At 49.3% G+C, this 18,277-nt stretch overlaps 2 protein-coding genes and 1 long non-coding RNA gene across 16 annotated transcripts in view; 1 reads left to right on the forward strand and 2 right to left on the reverse strand.

The window, feature by feature from the left end:
- The window catches only part of TEX15 (testis expressed 15, meiosis and synapsis associated), a 90,176-nt gene extending 81,226 nt beyond the window's left edge, over positions 1 to 8,950 (reverse strand). For 7 of the 13 annotated variants that reach the window (XM_039541484.1, XM_039541473.1, XM_039541485.1 and 4 more), the window contains exon 1: positions 854 to 886. The gene's annotated coding sequence lies outside the window, so the exon portion shown is untranslated. Of the gene's footprint in view, positions 1 to 853; positions 896 to 989; positions 1,114 to 1,681; positions 1,704 to 7,301; positions 7,393 to 8,275; positions 8,371 to 8,937 lie in introns of those variants that run through there. The other 6 variants (XM_039541480.1, XM_039541479.1, XM_039541478.1 and 3 more) reach the window with 6 other exon arrangements.
- Positions 8,951 to 11,435: 2,485 nt separating this feature from the next.
- On the reverse strand, positions 11,436 to 13,345 carry LOC120406265. The gene is made up of 3 exons (XR_005599175.1): positions 13,241 to 13,345; positions 12,178 to 12,720; positions 11,436 to 11,768 (listed from the first exon to the last, which is right to left on the reverse strand). It is a non-coding gene; the product is annotated as an uncharacterized LOC120406265 (long non-coding RNA).
- WRN (WRN RecQ like helicase) overlaps positions 12,666 to 18,277 on the forward strand; it is a 167,770-nt gene continuing 162,158 nt past the window's right edge. For both annotated transcript variants that reach the window (XM_039540800.1, XM_039540798.1), the window contains exon 1: positions 12,666 to 13,616. The gene's annotated coding sequence lies outside the window, so the exon portion shown is untranslated. The remainder of the gene's footprint in view (positions 13,617 to 18,277) is intronic.

Raw genomic sequence — 18,277 nt, forward strand, 5'->3', positions numbered from 1 at the left:
GCTCTGAGCAGCATGTTAAGGGTGTCAGGCCATGCTAGGTCCGAGGGGTTGGATAAGGGGCAGAGGGTCTCGGGGGCGCTCAGGGGTTCCCCTCTCCCCCAGGGTCTGGGAGGCAGGAGGTGTGGGTGGCACTTTTGGGGGCCCCACAGTCCCAGAGTGGCCCTGGGGATTAGCAGGGGGCCGGGAGCAGCCTGCTCTGCTTCCCTTGCCCCGGCCACAGCCGTGTCGCTTGGGGGAGGGGGCTTGAGGGAAGGGATCCCCCCCACACTCACTGGCAGCAGCAGAAGTGGAGCAGCCCAGCCCCAGCCAGCTCTACTCCGCCAGCTCCCAGCCATGGCGCTCTGCTTTCCGCCACAGGTGAGTGCAGGACCTTTCCCCAGCCCCCCCACCCCTCCAGCGACACGGCTGGGGATGGGGCAAGGAAAGTGGAGCAGGCTGGGGCCATGTCGCTCCGCTTCCCGCCGCAGGTGAGTGCGAGGGCGGGGGGGCCATCCTTGCCCCAACCTCCCCGCACTCACCAGTGGCAGGAAGCGGAGCGCCGTGGCTGGGAGCTGGCAGTGTGGAGCGGGCTGGGACCGGGCTGCTCCGCTTCCCGCTGCTGCCGGTGAGTGCCTGTCGGGGGGTGGGGGGGGGATAGATAGGGGTCAGAGCAGTCAGGGGACAGGGGGGCTGGGTAGGGGGTGGGGTCCTGGGGGTGATTAGGGACAGGGGTCTCTGGAGGGAGCGCTCAGGGAACAAGGAACGGGGGGGTGTAAGTAGAGGTGTAAGTATATTGAGATTTCAGATAAACAGGCTCAATTGATCTATTGATTGGAAGTAAAGTCAGCCTAATACAGAAAGGTCAATACGTTACCAATAGGGAGAATGATCTTGCAGTGGTTACGTCTTCCCTGTTGCAAAGTATGAGCTCAGTTCCACTCATAGTTATTTTCCCTTTATGACAGACAGAAAATTCCAGATTCCACTGTACAACCACAGAACTTACACACCTTTTCTTATCTAGTTTTATACATCACATTCCCAATGTCAGTAGAGATGCCTGCACTAACTGTACCTAGCACACAATCCATATTTTGCATACCTCAGCAGGATACATTTTGCTTCTGACAGTTTAACTGCTAATACATTTCTACAATAAAGATTAGCATGAGTACAAAATGCTGCATTCTGGAAGATTTTAACTAGCTCCCTGCACTAGCACTAGATTAACACTTTATCATGAACTAATTATATACTTGCATAGGTTCTTTTTTCCCCTCTCTTTTCAAAGTATCATATTAGGCAGTAACCATTAAACCTGAATGTGAACCGTAGAAGTGTATAAATAATTTTGGATCTCTGAGACATACAGAGCACTAAGCTATCAAAAAACACAAAAATGAAAAGTTTAAATCATATTATTCACTGCTACACTGTTGACAGCTGCAGCTCCCTTTTCTATTATTTTTTCAGCTGTACTAACTAAGGAAACCCCAGGAACAGACAGGATTAGTTTTATAGTGTGATAATCAGAGCCTTCTTACTAGAGATTGCACATTGCAGACATAAGGGTCCTATTGCACTACAAGGAATACCTTAACTTTAAAACTACCATTAGTTCTTAAAGCCTGGCATAGTAAAGTATGAAAATTTGCCTAGTTTCTGATTTATTTTCTCCCCTTGTGATATTAATTTCAAGTACCGGTAACAAAGATTACTCTTAGCCTTCAGATTTCATCCAGACAAATTTGAAGTACCAACATCTGAATCTACTTCCTAAATGGCAATTCTGAAAGCACCTAGATAGATAATTACATGCATGCCAGTGCCAAAATTAAGGAGTGATTACTTAGATAAGTATTAGGAAAAAACAGAACTCATTCCTCAAGGATTAGTCACACGTGATACTCCTGCTAACCTGTAATCTAAAGCACACAAAACCCTTTGCCTCCAGTATGTAAGATCCTGAAAAGTGTTGAGCTATATTCTAAAATGGGAGTTGCAAGAACTTAACACCTCTCAGAATTTGGCCCAAGGTAGTTTAACAATCAGAGGACAGAATGCTAATCCCACTGAAGTCACTGCAAATTTTGCCACTGATTTTCAGAGTGAAACTGGGCCCTAATTTGCCTGCACCCTCGAAAAGAATCTGAGAATACTAGTTATAAGGAACATGTGTCAACAAATTCACAACTCATCTAGGTTCTTAACACTACCTTGGGATAAATTATTAATATCTTCTCAAATAGGCCATTTCATTCCTCAATTCTTCTGTTTGGCCTTGGCCGTGAGGGGTTCTTTCTACACAGAAACCCCTCAAAATCAATGGGACTCTCTGAAGGATCAGGCAGTACTTATATAGGAGTCCCCTGCATGCACTTCTTCTTTCTTCTTCCCACTCTTCCCTCCCCCTCCCCCAAACATAGGGGCCTCCCAAAATCCTTCTCCATAAATTTTATAGGTGTTTTACCATTGACCTCAGGAGTTTTGGAGTGAACCTTAAATCAGCAGATGAAAAAGTGATTTACAAATAGCAGGCTTCTGGCTCCCACTTTTCATAGAAGAACTTCATTAATTAATACTACTGAAGCAATCTATTTTTGCACATCAGCAAGTAAAAGCAAGCAATTAAAAAAAATCAAGATGTACATGGTTTACTTATTGTAACAAGTACAATTTAGGTTTGATTATTCTTACCAATACCTCACATTAATAAATAATTATTTATTTTAATAAATAATACATTAATAGTACATTAATAAATACACTGTAGAAATATTTCAAAAAACAACTAAGTCTTAGTAACAGGAAAATAAAGAGGAAGTATGATCTTTTGTGCACAAAACCGACAGGTGATTTGGATTCTATTGCCAGCCCTTTTCTTAGGCAAACCTCTTAATTTTACACATGGAGAAACTGAGGCATAGACTGATTAAGAGAATAATAATTCTTTCCTACCTCAAGGGGTTACGTGACCAAATTAATTGTCTGTAAAGTGCTTTGACAGCCTGAGATAGAAGGTGCTACAGAAATATTAACGTGGAGACCTCATCTATGCACTACCTCTGTTACTAAACATTTGCCAAAGGAAAATTTTCAGGGTTGCAGATTAACAGAGTTAATAAAGTTCTACTGCATATGCAAATGGCCTCTGGCAGAATGTGGCATGTGTTGAGAACTATTTTTAAATCACTACAACAAAAAAATTAAAATATGTAAATTCTACTTAAAAAATACCAATTAAGTAAACTTTATATTACCAGGGTCTATTTCTCCCAGGGTTTGGTAAATGTTGCAGCCAAACTGTCTATTATATTCAATCTTGTGTTAGTCTCACAAGCATGTTCTTTTTTAATAGATTTACATTAAAATTCCAGACTGCGTAAACTGTGTAGTCTACATATAACAGCAGCTGGCAGAATGAGGGACTCACAATACCCAGTGAAAACCTAGGGAGGGTCGCTTTTCCTTTGCTAATAGTAACACTATTGAAAACAGTTTGGGCTCCCCCTCCCAATGACACCAGTAGCCAAATTACTTTCAATGCCAGCCAAATGGGTCCCAGGAGGCCCTGGGACTGATAACCATTTTTAGCACACACAAGGCTATTGAGAGATACAGGCAGAGGTGAAAGTAAGCCGGTCTGGTCTAGCGTACCGGTAAGAAAGTGACGACTGTACTGGCTGGGCCGCTGACGGGGGTGGGGCAAAAGGGGCAGCTTCCCCGGGGCTCCTGGCTGCCGCTGCCTACCACACCAGCGGCTGGAGCCCTGGGCCCTTTAAATTGCTGCAGGAGCCTCAGGGCTCCCAGCCGACGCCGCTGCTACCACAGGGCTCCGGTGATTTAAAGGGCCCGCGGCTCTCGGAGGCAGCTGCCTACCACGCCCACAGTGGGAGCCCTGGCCCCTTTAAATCGTCGCCAGAACCCCGGGGCTCCTGGCCGACACCGCTGCTACCTCCGGGCTCCAGCAGCAATTTAAAGGGCCTGTGGCTCCTGCCCGCTGCTGCCTACCGTGCTAGTGGCCGGAGCCCCAGGCCCTTTAAATCCCCACCAGAGCCCCGGGTGGTGCGGGCCGAGCAGCGCTGAAGGGCTGGCTGGGGGATTTTTGCCCTAGCCCTGCCACTTCTGCTTGAGGCCCTGCCCCTTCCAGGGACCCAGAGGCCCCCTGCCCCCACCTTGCCCAGGACCCCTGCGCATCAGTGAGTCATTTAAGTTACTTTCACCCCTGGCTACAGGTCACTGTCTGAGGTCTCATGTTATTAAGTCACCCACATGATGGAAGTACACTTTTTTCCAAACAATGCAGAGAACTGATACACTCGCTACACTATGAAGGGGTGGGGGAAACAGCCAGGCTATCTGGCCTATACACTGGCTGTGCACGTGTGATACAGCCCAGCTACACAGGCTGATGTGAGAGAGACAGACAGACCTTCCTAGCTATATACATGCTGACCCGTGGTCGTGTGTGTGCGAACTCTTGTGTGTGTATGTCAGCCTGGCTATCCCAGCTATACATGCTGACCCATGGCTGTGTCAATATGTGTGACTGTGAGAGAGAGAGATGTACCCTGGCTATACACCTTAACATATTGCGGCGGGTGTCTGTGTGTTACGAGCTGCCCTTCCCCCAGAGCAATTCAGTCGAGTTCAAGAGAGAGCAGGTAGTTTTAACAATTTATTGAAAACTACAATAGGACCTAAATATATGATCCTAGGCTACAACGAGAGCAAGTAAGTTGACTCTCACGCCGCTGCTGGGTGGTCTGGCAAGGCATACCAGCTGTGGGCACATGAATCTGTTTTCTGTCTAGAGTCTGTCACCACTGCACCACACAAGCCATCACAGAGAAACTCTTGACACACTCATATATATGCTGCAGACAGGCTTGATTGACAGTTGTTTTGTTCACTTTTGCTAACAGTCAATTCTATTTTCAAACTTGCAACAGTTATTTCCTCGCAGTGTTATGATCTGCTGAGTCGTCGTTGTTTGCCACCTTTTCCCCACCAATTTCTAGTGTTCCCTCCCCGACCTACAGCTTTCATCTAATGGTGGAGTCACAGCCAGGACTTTTATTTTTCCCCGGGGATGCCCCACCCCCGCGGCCCTGCCCCCACTCCACCCCCTCCCTCGAGGCCCCACCCTCACTCTGCCTTTTCCTGCCCCTCCCCCGAGGTCCCGCCCACCCGCCGCTCTCCACCCTGCCGCCAAACAGCTGTGGCTGGTGGGTGCTGTTACTCACTATTTTTTTCCGTGGGTGCTTGAGCCCCAGAGTACCCATGGAGTGGGCGCCTATGGGTGAAGTGACTCTTGCTCATTCAAAATGGAGGCCAGGGACACAAGGTGGAGTCACTCAGGATCTCCTGTATCAGCCACCAGCACCAGTGGACCCAGGCTCAGCCCCCCCCACTTCCGGACTCTACGCCCCCCAGCAGCCCCAAGCCCTGCTGGAGGGGCTGCTGCTTCCCCAATCCTCCCCCAGCTATTATCTGTGTACCCCCCCACACTACTGTCACTTCCTGCCGGGCGCAGCACACTCGGGACAGCAGCAAACTGGCCCCACGTGACATAGACAACTGGTGTGAGAGCAGGGCAGGGCAGCATGAGGCCCACAGAAACACATCACGGGGAGGGCACAGTGGACCTGCCCCACTGCACCCTGTCAGTCCACTGCACGCTTCCCCCTGTACCCCATGTCAACCTATCCCACTATATTGTCACCCCACTACACCTCATGTCGTCCCACCCCCCATTGCTCCTTGCCCCACTGTAACCCATACGACCCCACTCTACCTTCACTGCACCCCCTCCCCACTGCACCCCCTTGTTGCATCCCTCCCTGCTGTACAATCACTGCACCCCCTCAGCCCATTGGGCCCTCCATCACCCCTCTCTACTGCACCCTGCATGCCATGGCATCCCCTCACTGCAGCCCCATGTTACCCTCTCCCTGCTGCACTGCACCCCGTACCACCCCCCATACGTCTATGCAACCCCCCTCCCCAAGGCACAGAGTGAGTAGCTTTGGGGACACAGGGGAGTAGCTCCAGGGCAGGGCCTTGTGGGGGGGTCAGGGGCACACAGCAGGTATGGGGGGAAGGTCACACTAGAGACAGGGGCAACAGACATGGGAGGGGTCACTCCATGGGCACACAGTACGCAAGGGGAGTCACACAGCCAGGTGAGGGCACCCTGGCCAGCACCACAGACCCGGGACTGTCCCCCATATGCCCAGGCTCCGCACCCCCCAGCCCATCTGGCAGCCCTGCAGGGCGAGGCTGCTTCTTCCTCCAATCCTCCCCCAGCCCATTAACGACCACCACCACCCCATGCCACCACCATGCTGTGGACAATGTGAGTGAAATCAGGGCGGGGCCAAAAGCAACCCACCGCAGAAGGAGATACAGCCTGGCCCACCTACCACACCTCTGTGACACTTCCCAAGTACCCAGGGTTGTGAGGCACCTCACTACCACCTGCCCACAGCGTGGGGGAGACTTGTCTGGGCACCCCAACCACAGACAGCTCACATACTCCCCTCTCAGCCTCTGTGGGCTCCAACATCCCTCACACAGGCTGACAGGCACACTCCAACCCCCGAGTCCTCCCTCGTCCCCCTGGAGTGCCCAGGCCCTGATCCACTGGGCACGCACCAAATTCCCAGACCCTCTGCTCCCAAAGGAACAGGACAGCACAGCTAGCTAGTTACACCTTGGACCCCAGCTACGCTTAACACCCAGCACTTAGATTTGTTCACAGTGAAAACAGGAATAAGATTATTTAACCAATAACAGATTCAAATGATAGCAAGTAAGATTAATGGAAACAGGCTTACACATAAAATAATATCACAACACACATTCTAGAGCTCACATTTAACTAACAAGATGCCTGCCTCTTGTCTAATAAGGTACTGCTCACCCAAAGTCTTTCCCATCACATTTTTTAACCACGATGTGGTCAGAAACCCTCCTTCCACAAGATCAAGCCCCCTGGCAGCCTGACTTCACAACTGAACGATGCTAGGATGTCTCACACCTGATATACCAAACCCGGCCTTTGATTGTCACATGAAAACAGGGGCCCCGTTCTATGTTGTTCACCTCTTCCAGAAATTCAGTCTCTTCTGAAGTCCTTGCAATCTCTTCATTAGCATTTGACTAATGCTAAGCCAGTATCCCAACAGCCTTTGATTGTCAGCCACACAATACACAATGGTGGGCAGGGGACCCCTACCTCCTGCCTGGTGAAATCTGCCTTAAGGCATCGGCTTCTGGGTAACCCAGTCTATACACACCTATCACCAGTCTATACACACCTATCACTGTGCCTAGTAGCCGCACATGCATTTCGCAGGGATGCCAAGGAGCAGCGTGACACAGGCTGTCAGCACAAAGTTGACATGAAGCTCTCTGGTGAACCTACATACCAGATCCTGGGAATCCCTGTAACTCACACACATGCCTGTGCCTTCCTAGCTGGCCTCAAGAGATCCTTGGGTCACAACCCACGCTATACACTGCCCATCACTTCATTCTCACTGCACCCCAGTGTCACCCCCTCCCCACTGCACCTCTCGCGTCACCCCCTCCCCACTGCACCCCCCGTGTCACCCCCTCCCCGCTGCACCTCCCGCGTCACCCCCTCCCCGCTGCACCTCCCGCGTCACCCCCTCTCTGCTGCACCCCTGTGTCACCCCCTCCCCGCTGCACCTCCCACGTCACCCCCTCCCCGCTGCACCTCCCAGTGTCACCCCCTCCCCGCTGCACCTCCCACGTCACCCCTTCCCCGCTGCACCTCCCGTGTCACCCCTCCCCGCTGCACCCCAGTGTCACCCCCTCCCCGCTGCACCTCCCGCGTCACCCCCTCTCTGCTGCACCTCCCGTGTCACTCCCTCCCCGCTGCACCCCAGTGTCACCCCCTCCCCGCTGCACCTCCCGTGTCACCCCCTCCCCGCTGCACCTCTCGCGTCACCCCCTCCCCACTGCACCTCCCGCGTCAGCCCTTCTTACTGCCGCCCCGGCCGTCACCCTCTCCCCGGTGCACCCCACCGCATCTCCCCACTCAAGCCGCTGCACCCCCACGGGGACTTGGTCCAGGGACAGGCACGGGGGGAGACTCACTCGGGGCGAGTCGCTCTGCAGCAGGCCTGGGGGAGGGAGAGCACCGCTCCCCCGGGGGGCACGTGCTCCGCTGCAGCCCGGGACACGGGGCCCGAGATTCCCCCCTCCCCCCGGGGCTCTGCGTCCCCTCGGCCCGGAGTCCCGCTTTCCCGACCCCCCCTCCCGTTACCTGCTGCCAGCAGCTCCTGCCCGGCGCAGCCGCTCCGGGCCGCCCCACGTGCGGCGGGCAGTGCGAGAGCGGGGCGGGAGGGAGCCCGGGGCAGCCCGCGGGGGGCGGGGTCCAGCCGCCTCGCCCGCTGCCTCCCCGCTGCAGCGCGGCCGGTGTCACGCTGCTGCACTGCACGCCTGGCCCGCCTCACCCGCCCCCCCTGCGCTGCACCCCTGGGTCTTCCCACTGCATCCCCAATGCGCCTCCTCCTGTGCCCCCCGTGTCACCCCCTCCCTGCTGCGCCCCCACTCGCCCAGGCTACCAATCGGCCCATTGCAACGCCCGCGTCCTCGAGGGTCCCCCTGGAGTGCCCAGCCCGACCACTGGGCACTCCCGCATTCCCAGGTGCTCCATTGGCAAGGGAACAGCAGGGCTAGCTAGCTCGTTAGGCCTCAGATCCCTGCTCCCCTTCCCCCCCAGCCTTCAGATTGGTTTACAGTGAAAACAGGCATAAGATTGTTTGACAAAGAGCAGAGACTAATGAGAGCCAGGGAAGGCTCATGGAAGCAAACGGTTACACCCTGCCTGCTGCATCCCTCGCTGCACCCAACACCCCACCCAGATCACCCCCGCTCCTTTGAATCCCCATATAGCCCCCTCACATCCCTCTGCTCCCATCGCACCCCTTCTCTGCAGCGCCCTCACCTCACCTTTGTTAGGCAGGACAGCAAGTAGGAGTGCCCTGGGGGAGTGGTGCCTAGTGTCAGAGACAGGAGACAGGGCCGGGAAAGAGTAGCACTGTGTGGTGGTCAGACAGGGCACAGCTACAAGGACAACTGTGCCACCACAACCGTCCTTTCCTACGATCACTCAGGGAGCAGCTGCTCTTAAGAGATAACCCAGGGGAGGCCCCTCACCCAGGGGTGTGTGCACAGGCAGGGAAGACAGACAACCCTCCAGAGCTGGTAAAAGTGATGCCAGAAAATCTTGCGGAAAAAAAGCAGAAGAAAAGGGCTCAGAGTAGAAACAGACAATCTGGGAGAGTTGTGAAGAAGCTGCCTAGTCGTTTGAAATACTGTGTAGTGTATTACTCAGTTTCCATGGCAGGCAGAATGTTTCAGGAGCACTGGATATGCGTATACAGTATATGTAAATAATTAATACAGTGTCAGTAGATGGCACTCAAGTACACAGAGTTCCTGGGCTGTGTGTGTAGTACTTGTGCACTGCAAATGACTCTTTCATCAGCTCTTAACAGTACTCCCAGAGTCCCAGCCCACATCTAGCCAGATTAAGGCCCTGGCTATGTAAGGCTTTGCCTACATGGGAAAGTTTTACCGGTGTACCAATACAGCTGGTACAAAGCCTCGTGTACACAGGAGAAATTTTTGGTATCTTTAATTTTTTCTGCATGATCTACTTTACATCTCCACACAAATGTTTTTTTACATTTTGTTTTGTGTTTTATCTCGCTGTAGTGAATCCATTTTGGGTGACATAACTATTTAGTTCTACCACATTAACGTTTGTGTTGACACAGCCCCATTTCAAGTGAACTATACTGTTTCAGGTAGTCCCTACTGCTATCCCATGCTGCATTGCTTCACATCTGGATTAGCCTATCTGGTTACCTATGAGATTCTCCATTGCTCCAGGGTCATCTTGACTTGATGTCCCCCCACCCACATAGGTGCAATCTGTTATACTATGAGGAACAGTTCTCCCCCCACCCAAATGTAATCCCATACCCATAGACCAAAATGTACCATTATCACCCCACTAATTGATGCTTCCTATCTCTACCTCTCAACCATCTCTGCTTCCCTCTGTCTTCCCCCGACATGGCTTAAAAAAAAAAAAAACACATGGCATCCAAGGCAGTTTTATTGTAGCAAAAGAAAAAGCAAGAAACACCCCAGTAGAAAGTGCACATAAAGACATAGTTTGATCACTGTCCTTGGAGGCTGTGCTAACAGTATAGGGCCATACTGTTGTCAATTAAGATGTCCGCTGTGTGACCTTTGTGGATCTGCACATGTGCAGAAGGGATTCCTGGCCTGAGGAGTGTGGGTCTCAAAGTCTTGTTATGGTTATGATTCATGTGAAGGGTACTAGTCTGATTCTGGCCAGCAACAGTTATGAGTTTACCCAGCAACAGTTCATGATTTGTTAATCTGTTTACCTATCAAGAACTCCCTCATGCTCTGTACTGATTGGTCAATTGTTAATCAGTTGTTAATAAAAATACTGTATACCATTACCGGTTCTCTGGCATTATCTGGCTAGAAGTTAAGAAGTTGTCTGTCTAGGAGTTATCTGCTACCTAGATTGCCCCACTGTGACGCTGCCTGACCAACAGAGTTCCAGTGTTTATTATTTAATTTCTGTAATAAAAGCTAGTGTTTAAATACTTACCAAAGATTCCGGAATTGGATGTTGTGGCATTGCACTCCATATAATTTTAAGTAAATATGCTAATGAGTGTGAATATAATGTAACTGGAATATGCTTCATGCATAAGGTCTCTTGTAAGGTATCATTATAAAGCTTATAATCTACTGAGTGTGTTCATCCTATTTGTATGAATGTATCATTCTTGTATCTGAAACTAGAAATATGAAATATAACTCTGAGGGCCTATTGCACTCTGGAATACCTGTCCAGAATGCTATGTGCTTATTTTGTAAAAGTGCAGTGCTGTGTGGATACTATGATTCACAAGGGAAAATGTTGAAGCTGCTTTAGACAAAACAGTGTGGATAACATTCTTTTGGTTTAGTTATACCCGTAAAATTATACTGAAAAATATGTTGAAAAAACTTTCCTGTTTATACCAGGCTGAGTGTAAATTTGCACTAGTGCACCGATGTTGATTGTTGATGTTCATGTTGTGCTGGTGTTGTGCTGGTGTACAGAATCTTTAAATTGCGCCCCCCACCCTCACCCCGCACTATCCATAGTTATGTGTCGCCTCTGCACAGATGTGTTGTGAGGACTGATTAGCTAATATAGAAGGCTATGTAAGTGCTTGCTGTCATGCGTGTATTACTGTAGTGGACACCCCAGAAAGACCAACAACGTTAAAAAAAGCCCTTTGTTAGCTTTTGCTGTTTAAACCATCCAGGGACTGACTTTATTTTCAGAAGTTGCAGAGAGTTCATGCTCATCCAGCTCTGCAGAAGAAAGACATAACTTCTACATCGCTGTTTTTGTCTAAGTCATACCGTGTTATGCATGGTTATAAATGCAATGCTTTCTCTAGGGTCTTCCTAGTTTTCTAGCCAAGAATAGACTGAACATTTTTCTTTCAGTGTAATTGTGTAAGTAATGATATATAGTGATATGGTGTTGATCAGTTATACAAAGCTTTCCTAGGAGGAGAAGTAATTTCCACCTTGGTGTGTGATGAGTAGCTCTGTGAAGTGTTTATAAAATCCCATTAGCAGGTGTATCAGCCCACATCTACCACTGCCCTCTGCTGAGTGGAATGTTGGCCAATCATCTTATCTCATGCCTGCAAAGGACACATTAACAAAAAACATCATTAAAGTGGAGTTCAGGGAGATACGTCTGCAGGTTTTGTATTTAGCTGTGACACATTGGTTACCTTTTTCAGACTTGAAGAAGAGCTCTGTGAAGCCCAAAAGCTGGTCTCTCATTAACAGAAGTTGATCCAACTAAAGGTATTACCTCACCCACCTTGTCTCTCTCACTGTGTATAGGAGTGGTGCTACTTATCAGTAACTACTTCAGGGGTTCTGGGCCTGCCATTAAAATCCTGTTGGTTTCCCTCCCTAGGCAAATCCAGTGAGCCTACCCGCTGGGGATCGGGAGGCATATGAAGTTAGGCAGGGCCCCAGAACTGAAAGGTCATATAATTATATCTGGGCTATTATGATTTCCTGTGACATCATCGTCCTTACCTTCTCTGACTACGGTGCCATTGCTCTGCTGCTAGTGTAACTCATGTGCTTTATCCTGCAGCCATCTATTCCCCACCCAAAGAAAGGGCGAGAAGCCAGTCAGGAAGGGGACTTCCATGCATACCCTCTGTGTCTTTGTATAAATGAAGAGAGCAGCACAGGATAACTCAGTTACAGGGAACCAGAAACATCCAGAAGGGTATGGTAGACACTGGGCATGCTCAGTACTTGTTTCTGAAGATGTACAGAAAATCAGCATTATGGGCAAGCCGTTTTGCATGTCTTACATAGGCACAGCCTGAGAGCTGAGCCAATCAGAGCTTGGCAGAGGTTATACATTTGGGAGTTAGTGGACTCCACAGAGGAACAGGGGTGCAGGCCTCAGAGGAATCAGCTGCCAGGTGGGGCTTTCAGTGCCTATACCATTTTGGATCCAGTATGTCTTAGTCCAGCAGTCACCAGTTAGGGAATCCTCCACTACAATCGTCTGTGGTCCTGAGTGGTGTATCTTACAGAGCTAGAGGGGCAGCTCTTTGACCAGTTCTGTGGAATGGAGGGGAAGAAATGAAAGCTGTATCAGGACCGCTACAAGGAGGGTGAAGCCTCCGTGGAGAGGAAGAGGGTAGCAGGTTACTTGCAGCATGGTAGGAAAAGGAGAGAAAGAGACAGGAAGATTCAGGATATATCTAAATAATGTTTCAACTTTTCCTGGAAAGAACACACACAGACTTCCAGATCCCATGCCGCGTTATCTCCCCTCCCCCGCCTCACCTCCATGTAGCCCTTCCTCTGCCCCCACTTTGCTTCCATGCAGAACCACCCGCTTGCCTCTATGTCTCCATTCAGCTCTGCCTGCTCCCACCATCTCCTCTCCTTGTGGCCTTGCAGCCTCATAGCCCCACCCACTTCCACCACTTGGCCTTGCCTCCACATGGCTCTGCCTGCTCCCATCACCTCACCTTGCTACCCTGTGGCCTCACCTCCTCGTGCCACTCCCCCACCCACTGCCTCACCTCTTTAAGACCTGTTCTCCATCCAGCCTTGCCCGCTCCCACCACCTCACCTCCTTAGGACCTTAATCCTCATGGCTCCATCCACTTCTGCCACTTCACCTGACCTCTGTGTGACCTTGCCTCTACAGAGTCCCAACCGCTCCTGCCACCTCACCTTGCCTCTTTGTGACCTCACTTCCTCATGGCCCTATCCATACCCACCACCTCGCCTTGCCTCCATCTGGCCCCACCCACTAGCGCCAGCTCACCTCACCGCCACACAATCTTTCCTCCATGTGACTCCTCCCACTCCTGCTACCTTGTTTCCATGTTCTGCAAACTATGGAGAACTCTGACTGGAGGGGGAGCCACTCTATGACTGAAGAAATGGAACAGGAGCCGTACCCGATGCACTCCAACCCCTTGCTCACACTGGGGAAAGAGCAGGTACTTTGACAACATAGAATTCTCCTCCACATGACCCTGCCCATCTGTTATGTTTGTTTTGTGCCAAGCCTTGCTCCCTGTGTCTGAATGGGTTAAAATGGGTTTATGAATCTCTGCTTTTCTGCACCTTCTGGGTTTTTCTTCCCATACGGAAATGACAGTTACTTACCTGTAACTGGAGTTCTTCGAGGTGGACTCTGCATATTCACACTCCTGGGATTTGTGCTGACTGGAGCAGCAGGACAGTAGAACCTTCTGGTAACTGTGCCCATTTGGGCACCCACCTGACCTCCCCTTCTCCCTTGCCCTAGCACTCGAGCGTATTCTGAGGGCATGAGTAAAAAAGGGGCATGGTGCCCATTGCCTCCTCAGTTCCTTACAATACTAAACCATAATACCAACATACTGAAATTCAGACTCCGCAAGAGCATGGAAGGCAGGTGGGAAGTATGGATATGCAGAGTCCATCTGAAAGAACTCCAATTACAAGTAACCATCATTTCTTCTTTGAGTGTCCTCAGCATATTCCCACTCTTGGGATAGTCTGGCAAGCAGTACAATGAAATGGATGGATGTGGAGTGCTAACTAAATAGCACTGCTCTGCCAAAATGACCATCCGACTTAGGTGCTAGATCCAGTGCATAATGTTTTGTGAGAGTGTGAACTGAGCTCCACATAGCAGCTTTGCTGTTTCAATAAGGGGAATATGTTTAGCAAACGCCATAGATGCAGCCACCACCCTTGTAGAATGAACTCTAAGCGAACTGGCAGTGGGGAGAGAAACTCCTCTATAACATTCTTCAGTGCACTAACACGTCTAGACAGGGACTGAGGTGAAATGGGTTTACCCTGGGAGTTAGCCATCTTGGAAATAAATAACTTAGAAGACCTAAGCCTTTAGTTCTAGCCAGGTTATAGGATAGTGCTCTCCTTGCATTTAAGAAATGTAACCTGGCCTCCTCTTTCCATGACAGAGGCTTTGGAAAGAATACTTACAACTTAATAGTGCGATTTACATGAAACTCTGAAACTACATTAGGAAGAAATTTAGAGTGTGTTCCAAGAACCACCTTAGCTTTATGAAAAGTGGCATGGGTGCATGTGTCTGCCATCAGTGTATGTGTCTCACAATGCAGAAGTAATTGCTATTATAAAAGCCATCTTCACAGAGAGATACCACCAATAACATCTCACGAGAGGTTCAAATGGGTGAGAAATGAGTTGAGTCAAAACTAAATTCAAATTCCATGACAGGATAGGGTCCTGTACTGAGGGACACAGGTTCAATAGGCCTTTTAAAACGTTTTTCACCAATGTATGTGAAAAAATAGATTTTCCACTATCTTCAGTAATGATTTGCTGCTACGTGTACCTTAACAGGCAGCAGAGACAACCCCATTAATTTAAGTGTAACAAATATCCTAAAATAAGTTGTACAGGAACTGAAATTGGGTCAACACCTTTACCAGTCACCCCTAAAACAAATCTTTTCCACTTGCACTCAACTTTTCCTAGCGGGTAGCTTTCTGGCATTCATTGAAATTCATTGCCTCCTCAACCAAGTATGAGCTTTCTAACTGGCAAAGGTCTGTGGCCAGAGCTACCAGCTGTGATGTTTGGAGAGGTGGGTGAAAGATCTCCCCACCCCACCTGCTGGGACAGTAAATCTGTTGGTAACTGGGGCATCTCGTAATGGCCATTGGATAAATGGGGTAACTCAGTGTACCATGTTGCCTTGGCTGTGCTGGAGCAATGAGACTCACCTTGGTTGAATCCTGTCTTATAAGACATACCAGCACTTACCCTACAATGACATTTTATACATTTGTCCCTTTGAAATTTATCGTACCCAACCTCTACCCTGAAAATCTCATTGGGGAGCCCACCCGTGGGCAATCCTCCATGGGAGCTAAAAGAGAAGGTTGGGAAAGGAATAACACCACAGTTGGTTACAGGTGACATTATTAAATATGATAGCGCCTGCGCTAACAGATTAAACATGAGTAAAGTTAAGGGAAACAAATTACAAAGGAACAAAAAAGAAGTGATGTTGCTGATTGTGCTGTTAACGGAGAGGTATCACGTATGGGGGCAGCATCATACATTTTACTGTCAGCCTAGGGAGGTATAGCAAAGCTTATGTAAAACTATAATTGAACCAAAGGCAAAAAGGAAGCGTAAGGCCTGTGACTACATGGCCCTCGTGTGCACTAACGAGAACTCTTCTCACACAGCACAGTTATACTGAAGGCTGAACATCTACTACGTGGGTTGAATCAGTTGTTTTCTGCCAGAGCTAGTAGTGCGCATCAGTCATTTATAAAGCTATCCAATTTCAGTGATGATCTCTTCTAGCCCTTTCAGTAAACCAGATTGTGTCAAGTGCTGTGGGAATCCACACTCCCTCGTGCAGCACACTGACTTCCCAGGAATAGTCCAATATAGAAATGGAATAATTTCTTCTTTGATGAGGTGGCAGGTAACACCGACAACCCTGGAAACATCTTACCTTAATTTCAACGCTTCCAAATGATGGCAGGCAGGAACTTCCTTATTTGTGGCCTTTTGATCGGATTTGCATATCTTGTCCTTTGCATCCTCAGCAGAGCCCCTCCAAAGCCATCAAAATGAGCCTTTAGATACAGGACTCAGAGTCTGTGTACAGCTCCATCCCAGCTGCCCTAGACTATCCTAACTGTGGCAGCTGGGGGGCAGAATAATGGTATGGAGGGTGTGAGGGAGTGTCAAGAGAGTTAACTAAGGACACTGGAAGCAGAGTTAAGCCAGTGCTGTGTGCTTTTGAAACTCCCCAGGGGTCGAAGAGGGATGTGTATCGGGAGTAGCTGGGAGAAAGGGAGAACCTGGGATATGGTATAGATGGAGGCTGGATAATGGGAAAAACATCTTAACTCCCTCTGAGAGATTCTCCGCAGAGCAGCCTCCTGCACAAAGCCACTCGTACATTCAGAATTGGAGCCACGAGGGTCACACAAACATGGACAGCTCTTCTGGATAGGAATGGGCTTCCATCAGGGCCGGCTCCAGGCACCAGCCGAGCAAGCTCGGGCTTGGGGTAGCAGATTCTAAGGGGTGGCTTCCTTCCAATCCCCTTTTTTTTTTTTTTGCGTCGCCGCTTCAGCCGCCCTGCACGTTTTTTTTGTTTTGTTGGTTTGCCGCTCCGGCTGCCCTGTAGGGGGTGGCGGTGAGGAGGAGGGGAGGGCCCTGCTGGGAGCGGGCTGCGCATTCTGTCTGCAGGAGTCACGGCGGGAGGGGCTGTGTGGTGAGCGCCCCCCTGAAGGAAGCCCTGGCCACCCCCTCTTCTCTCGCTCCCCCCCTGCTCTCCCTTCCCCTGCTAGCTGGGGTGCGCACTCTGCTGCCCAGGGCACGTCTGCAGCGCAGGGAGTCCCCCTGCACCCTGGCTCCGTCCGCCCCGCCGATTTTTTTTTTTTTTTTTGCTTGGGGCAGCAAAAAAGCCGGAGCCGGCCCTTGCTTCCATGATCTAGGTAAGGCCCCCATGCAGCTTCAGGGTTCACAGCACTCTCTCACCCTGCCTTTAGCCTGGGCGGAGGGTAGCAGGCTGGGAGACTGGCTCCAGCCGGATCACAGAATAGCAATTCCTCGCCAAGAGAAATGTAAATGGCTCCTTACATCAGATGAAGGATGCAACTAGCTCTTTCTGAAACAAAGTGCCATGCTCCTGTGGTGAGGCTCAAAGCTGGTCTCTCCCCAGCAGAAGTTGGTCCAATAAAAGATATTACCTCAGCCATCTTGTCTCACAAAATTAGCATGGCACACATTACATGGATTAAATGATGGCTAACATAGTTCTAAAATGTAAATGAAGAATCATAATTGGAGAATCGTCAGTGGAGAATTGTATATATTTCTAGTAGGGTCTCCCAGGGATGTGTTCTTGCCCCTATGCTATTTAACATTTTTATCAATGATCTGGAAGAAAAAAAATAAAATAATCACCAATTACATTTACAGATGACACATACATTGGGGGAAGTGATAAATAATGAAGAGGGCAGGTCACTGATACAGAGTGATCTGGTTTGCTTGGTCAGCAGGATGCAAGCAAGCAATAAGCATCTTAATACAGCTAAATGTAAACACATACAAAGAATGTGAGGGTAATTAAGAATTGAAACAATTCACCAAGGGGGTTGGATTCTCCATCACTGGCAATATTTAAATCGAGTGGACTTTTTTAAAGATATGTTCTAATTCAAAAAACTATTTCCAGGAAGTTCTCTGGCCTGTGTTACATAGACAAGATGACTGCAGACAAATTATGAATAGCAAAGGGGACTTTTAAATTTCTCAATATTAGTAATCTCAGGTTAAAAAAAATAAATGGAAGGATGAATCTTTACCTGAGAGTGTCCCTTTAAGGCTAGGCACAAAATTCCCCCCCACACACACACAGCTGAGCAAAAAGGACACTAGAAAGTTAAGGGATCCATAATACAGCCAGGCAGACTTATGTTCCCCACTTCTCTCTGCTTGAAGGGAGATTCAAGGGCTTTAATAGAATAGCTAGAATATTCCATCTATTTAGTTTTCAAATAGGAGGTCTGAGCTGCTGCAAATACATGTCCTCAGAGTGGTTTTTTTTAAATTAAACTAAAATGTGGCCATTTTAATGTAACTTACA

The sequence above is a fragment of the Mauremys reevesii genome, linkage group 5 (genome assembly GCF_016161935.1).
Source record: "Mauremys reevesii isolate NIE-2019 linkage group 5, ASM1616193v1, whole genome shotgun sequence".
Taxonomy (NCBI): domain Eukaryota; kingdom Metazoa; phylum Chordata; order Testudines; family Geoemydidae; genus Mauremys; species Mauremys reevesii.